The sequence below is a fragment of the Chrysochloris asiatica genome, unplaced genomic scaffold (assembly GCF_000296735.1).
Source record: "Chrysochloris asiatica unplaced genomic scaffold, ChrAsi1.0 scaffold00032, whole genome shotgun sequence".
Lineage (NCBI taxonomy): Eukaryota > Metazoa > Chordata > Mammalia > Afrosoricida > Chrysochloridae > Chrysochloris > Chrysochloris asiatica.
The window spans coordinates 23,656,924-23,663,976 of record NW_006408550.1 but is presented as its reverse complement, the minus strand read 5'-3'; positions in this window follow the sequence as shown (position 1 = coordinate 23,663,976).

Here is a 7,053-nt window from a genome sequence, read left to right as displayed (position 1 = left end):
GCACCTGACAACAACAACAACAACACTAGGCTATGCAAACTTGTCTCAGTGTTTCCCTATCTTGTTCTTCTGCCTCCTGCCCCCTTATTGGATTGCCCTCCCCAACACCCAATGTAAATGCCCCACCCCATCCTCATTGTAGTTACCTTATATTCCATTAGTTCAGGAATTGTGTTTTATATTCAAATTAAGACATTTCTTTAAATGTTAATATGAGGAAGAATGTAAGGCTTACAATGAAATTGTAGAATTTATGTGAAAATATTAGATGTAGGGTGGGTGTATATTCCTTAGGAAGATAGGATATATGGGAGACTGTGGGTGTTGGTATTACATAATACCTTATAACAAGTGTGTGGCTGGAAGTTGTTTTTCATCTTCTGGAAGAGAAACAATCAACAGGAAAGTGTTTGGTAAGCATGTGATAAGTAACTAAAAGCATTCCCCAAAATCTCTGAAATATTGCTGCCAACAGGGAATATGTTCGCTAGAATTTACTATCAGAACTGCTTAGGAGTTCTGGGGTAGTGATGCTGTATGATGAGCACTGGACTGTTAACTTCAAGGTCAGATGTTCAAACCCACTATTAGTCAGAACCAACTTGAAGGCCCTTATCAACAACATCAATAAACTGCTTACTCTTAAAAATTGATCTACAGAGACTCTAATACTTCTAAATGTTGTATTTGAATAACATTAGTACAAACGTTTATGAAAATTGAGTTGAATATATGTCCTGACAATATGTCCGAAGTATGAGAGATGAAGTTTGGCCATTCTGGCCTCCAAGAAGCACTCTGGCTGCACTTTTTACAACACAGATCTGTGAGTTCTTTTGGCAGCCCATGGCACTTTCAATGTTCTCCTCCAACACCATAGCTCAAAAACATCAGTTCTTCTATGGTCTTCCTTATTCTGTCTGGTTCTGAATGACAGTTTTTCAATAATTCTACCTAAACAAGTCATTCTTATAGGATATTATAAAAATTTTATTCTAGAGTGTGTCATAAATAGATAAATTGATTTCCCATTAGAAGGCAGCAAGTTAAAAATACAAACATATGTATTGTTTTAAAACCATAGAACATTTTGATAGGGTATTCCACATGGTCCCACATTGTATGTTGAGGGTCACAGAGACTTGCCACAGCTCTGTTGCAATGTTTTGTGAAGTTTTTTTTTAATGTTTTATTGTGAATTATGTAATAGTTTACATGGGAGAACATTAGCTTTACATTCATCCTATCGTGTATCATTTCATTGACATGGTTACAATCCCCTCCATGCATTATCAAACAACCAAAGGGTATACACTGCAAGCCTACCTGCCCCCCCCCCCAACCCAGTTGTTAGCACATAGCCCCTATTCCTCACTGGGTCTAAAGTCCTCAGCAGCTCCATCCCTCCACGTCATTGTCTCTGCCTCCATCTCTGGCATCACTGCTTCTCTGGATAGGATCCCGCTCTTCACTCTTCTTCCTTGATGGTCCCAGGGACCTCCACTCCTCAAAGTCAATCACTCCCCTCCTTTTGCTACAAAATGTCTACCTTTACATTTTCAACCCTCATAGTCAGTCCTGATAACAATTATTCACTATTGTATCACGAGAGACCTATCTCCATCTCCTTTCATACAGACCCTATTTATTAAGGCAGATTTTTGGGTTATAAGAAGATAGTAAATGCATTTGTTTTCTAACCTCTATCCTAAACCCAGGTAAAATAAATCCTCCTTTTTCCCCTGCCTTGCATATTTTCCAGAGATTTCTTTCTCTCTTGACATTTTTAGATTTTATGTTTAAGAATATATAGTAGGATCTAGTCTTTTCACTTTGATGTTTGCAGACATCTAGTAATATTTTGATCAAAATTATGCTTTCTTTGACAATTTAAAGTGTATCCTTCTACTCTGAGCACCCCTGTCCTGTGTCTAATTCTTCACCCTTTCTGTAAGGCATTCTTTCTGCTCAGTGCCTGCTTTCTATAGAAGGGGTGGAGTCAGGTCGTCCTTTATAGAGGAAGGGTCATCTCAGCTGAATATTCTACAGAGGAAATAGTGTGAGAAAGAAATTACAAACTTCCTATGCACGAAGCCCACAGGACTCATCCAGGACAGAGACATCCTTTCCCTGATTTCACAGTGCTTTAAATCATTTTTATTTAATTGCCAATACTGATAAAGTTGTTGTTGTTAAGTGCTATTGAGTCAGTTCTAACTCATAGCCACCCTTCATAAGGTTTCCAAAGAGCAGCTGTGGGTTTCAACTACCAACCTTGCGGTTCAAACAGACCTCACAGCACAGTGTTTATCCTACAGCACCATGTCAGGACTCCACTGATGAAGTTAGGAGATTTTAATTAATAAAACTGATTTCCAGTTGTTCTCATGACTCAGAAGACCCAGTCCTGCTGGAGCAATGCATCTGTGTGACCCAATAGCTGGGACCACAGCTGTCCCCTCTAAGCCACAATCCTTATCTTCCCTACCATCACAAATGGATTAAACCAGTCTTCTTTTACTTAAAAGTCTGCTTCTCATTGACATTTGAGATTTGAATATCAGCCTGCAGGCAGATGCTTAATAAGCATTTCAGTTAGCGTTTTTATTTATAAACATTAGACTTTAGATCCAAAAGCAGTAAGGATACTAGATCGGTCATATGATCTGTAGGAAGAGTCTGTAATGGGGTGCAGAAGCTTTACCGTCAAGAACACTTCCCAGAGTGCACCTGTGTGTAATCCTGGGTGCTGATGATGGGTGCTGTCCCATTACTGCTACACAGCTCCCCCGTGGGCGTGTTCCACAAGCCTGCAGTGTTGGCATCATTTCTCTACAACACCGCACCCTCCTTCGGCACTGCTGGGTCAGCTCAGTGCCAGCATCCTGTCCTCCTCTTCTCACTGCTCCTTTAGAATGAATCGGGGTCATATGTCTACATCTTACCTCTAAACAAGGCTGAAGAGGCAAGTTCAGGCTTCTGTCTTGGAGCTGTTGTTAAGTGCCGTCGAGTTGGTTCTGACTCAAAGACTCTGTGTAGGGTTTCTGGGAAGCAAGTGATGGGTTTGAACTGCTGAACTGGTTAGCAGTCCAGTATGTCTCCTACAGCGCCGCACCAAGGCTAGTGTGGTGGGACTCATAAAATGGAACATCAACAGAATGTGGAAAGTGTGTACAAGTGACAGTGGGCATAGATTACTGTTGTTAACTACCTTCCTTTCAGCTCCAACTCATATTGGCACTGACAAGTGTTTCCAAGGAGCAGCTTTTGGGTTTGAATTGCCAAACTTGCAGTTAGTAATCCAGTATTTATTTTACAGCGCAAAACCAGGGCATTGATTAAGGGGATCATTAAAGTGCCCTGTTTAAAGACAAATCAAGTGAACTTCAAGTCACTTCTGTGCCTCACCCCTACATTTTATGCTTGGTTCACACTCTAGATTTAAATGTTGTCGTTAAGTGCCGTGGAGCCTGGTCTAACTCATAGTGGCCCAGTATAGTGTTTATGAGCGTGGTTACTGGGTTTGAACTGCTGACCTATGGTTAGTGTTCCAGTGTTCTAACCTTCTGATAGGATCGGAAGTTGTATTATTTTTAAGAACTGTAGGAAACCTTTTTATATTAAATTAAAGAAATTCCCCATTTAGAAACTAATGTTATTCAGACAGTCACTTAAATATCATTTATATGCTTGCTGCATATAAACATGTACAAAACCAGAAGACATTTGACATTGATCAAAGGCATATCATGTTAACAAGGAATGCAGTTATCTTTCTCTCTGTGGCATAAATGGAGTTATAACAATGTGCTCTGGGATAAGCACTGAGCAGCTACCTGAAAAGTCAGTGGTTCAAGCCCAGCAGCTGCTCCTCAGAAATCCTATACAGAGTCTAGGAGTTGGAACCAACTCAATGGCACTTAACAACAACATGGCATAAGTGTCTGACATGGATTCAATTGCATCCCCCAAAATATGTGTCAATGTGGCTAGGCTACAATTCCTAGTATTGCATAATGATCCTCCATTTTCTGCATTGTAAATCCTAACTTTTACTAGAGGGCTTCAAAAAGTACATGGGAAAAGGGAATCAAAAGATAATGGAATATTTCCATGAATATTTTCAAGTCCCCTCCTACACTAATATGCAAACTTAAATTGAAGCTGAAGAAAATGAAAACAAGTCCATGAGAGCCCAAATATGACCTTGAATAGATCTCACCTGAATTTAGAGATCATCTGAAGAACAGATTTGATACATTAAACACTAAAGACTGAATACCAGAAGAGTTGTGGGATGACATCAAGAACATCATACGTGAAGAGAGCAAAAAGTCATTAAGAAGACAAGAAAGAAGGAAAAGGTCAAAATGGATGTCAGAACAGACACTGAAACTTGCTCTTCAGCGTAGAGATGCTAAAGCAAATGGATGAAATGAGGAGGTATAAGAGTGGAGCAGAAAATTTCAAAGATTAGCTCGAGAATATAAAGCCAAACATTACAACAAAATGTGCAAAGCTCTGGAATCAGAAAACCAAAAAGGAAGAACACTCTCAGCATTTCTCAAGCTGGGCAAACTCGCGAAAAAATTCAAGCCTCGACTTTAGTTATTGAAAGATTCTCTGGGCAAATTATTCAATGATGCAGAAAGCATCAAGAGAAGATGGAAGGAATGCACAGAGTCACTGTACCAAAAGGAAATGGTTAACCGTTTCAAGAGGTAACTTATAATCAAGAGCTAATGATACTGAAGGAGGAAGTCCAAGGTGCATTGAATGAATTTGCAAAGAACAAGGCACCAGGAATTGATGGAAAAAAATTGAAATCTTTCAAGAAAGTGAGGTGGCACAGGAGGCACTCACTGATCTTTGCCAAGAAATTTGGAAGAAAACTATCTGGCCAACATATTGGAAGAGATTTGTATTTGTACCCATTCTGAAGAGAGGTGACACAATAGAATGTGGAAATCATCGGGCAAGCTCTTTAATATCCCATGCGAGTAAAGGTTTACTAAAGGTAATACAGAAACAGCTGCAAGCATGCATTGACAGAGAACTTCCAGAGGTTCAAGCTGGATTCAGAAGAGGCCATGGAACAAGGGATACCATTGCTGATGTCCGATGGATTTTGGCTGAAAGCAGAGAATATCAGAAAGATATTTACCTGTGCTTTATTGACTAGGCAAAGGCTTTAGATTGTGTGGATCATGAGAAGCTATGGACAACATTGTAAAATATGAGTATTCCGGAACACTTAATCGTGCTCATGAGGAATCTGCACATGGACCAAGAGGTAGTCGTTCAAACAGAACATGGGAACATTGAATGGTTTAAAAATAAGAAAGGTGTGTGGCAAAGTTGTATTCTTTCACCATACTTATTCAACCTGTATGCTGAACAAATATTCTGAGAAGCTGGGTTATGTGAAGAAAAATGTGGCATCAGGATTGGAGGAAGACTCATTAACAACCTGCGATATGCAGATGGTACAACCTTGCTTGCTGAAAGTGAAGAGGGCTTAAAACATTTACTGATGAAGATCAAACAGCACAGCCTTTGGTATGGATTACATCTCAATGTCAAGAAAACAAAAATCCTCACCACTAGACCAATAAACAACATTCTCATCAATGGAGAAAAGATTGAAGATGTCAAGGACTTCATTCTTCTTGGATCAACTATCAAAACTCATTGAAGCAGCAGTCAAGAAATCAGACAACGTATTGCATTGGGCAAATCTGCTGCACAGGAACTTTTTGAAGTTTTGAAGAGCAAAGATGTCAGCTTGAGGACTAAGGTATGCCTGACCCAAGCCATGGTATTTTCAATAATCTCATGTGGGTGTGAAAGCTGGACAGTGAATAAGGAAGACCGTAGAAGAATTGATGCCTTTGAGTTATGTTATTGGAGGTGAATAATGAAAGTGCCATGGGCTGCCAAAATAACCAATAGATCCGTTTTGGAAGATGAGCATCCAGAGTGTTCTTTGGAGGTCAGAATGGCCAAAGTTCGTCTTTCATACTTTGGACATATTGTCAGGAGGGACCAGTTGCTGGAGAAGGATATCATGTAAGGTGGAGGGTCAGAGAAAAAGAGGAAGACCTCCAATGAGATGGATTGGTCAAGTGGCCAAATCAATGGGCTCAAGCATGGCAACGGTTTTCTTTCTGCTGTGCATAAGGTAGTTATGGGTCTGTACCGACTCAATGGCACCTAACAACAACAACAATAACCTACACTAATCAGGCAGGATTAGGGTGGGGTGTATCTTGAGGGTCACGCTTACTGAAATCCTACCCTTACTGAAGTCCCACCATTACTCAAGTCCTATCCTTACTCATGTTGACCATTATTTATGTCGTGCCCTTAGTGAAGTCACATCTCGCTCTATCCACACCCTTGTTTGAGTCACACTGTTCATCTTATAAGAGCTAAAAGGAAAGAGAAACAAGTGAATGAGAAGGATCTCATTGCCAAGAAAGAATAGTTAGGAGCAAAGTGTGTCCTTTGGACCTCGGGTGTGAGTCCCTGTTCTTGCTGAGTACCTACTAGATCCTGTGGAATATGGATGCCAAGACACATGGAAGGCCTCTAAGGGCCTAAGAAGCAGAGATTGAAGAGATACAAACCTTCCTCCAGGGGTAACATCGAGAGAAAGGCTTCCCCTAGAGCCAGCCCTCTGAATTTGGACTTCCAGCCTCCTAAACTATAAGATCATACATTTATATCTGTTCAAGCCCTCCACATGCAATATTCCTGGTATAGCAGCACTAGATAACTGAGACAATGCCTTATTTTAGGACTTACACCTCTTGATGCCCCTACACCTGCCCCATGAGTACCACATGGCATCATTTAATCTCATACTGAGATGTTAGTTTTTCCACTAGAAAGTAAAGTATTTTGATAAGAGATAATAAGAGTGCAGTTGAAATTTTTGTGTAAATGGGGTCCACTCAGATAGCCAGGGGTTACTGAATTATTTGAAAGAATGAATGAGTGTGTGTGTCAGATGAATAGATGCTTTCACGGGGTTTTCAGACCATCAGGATT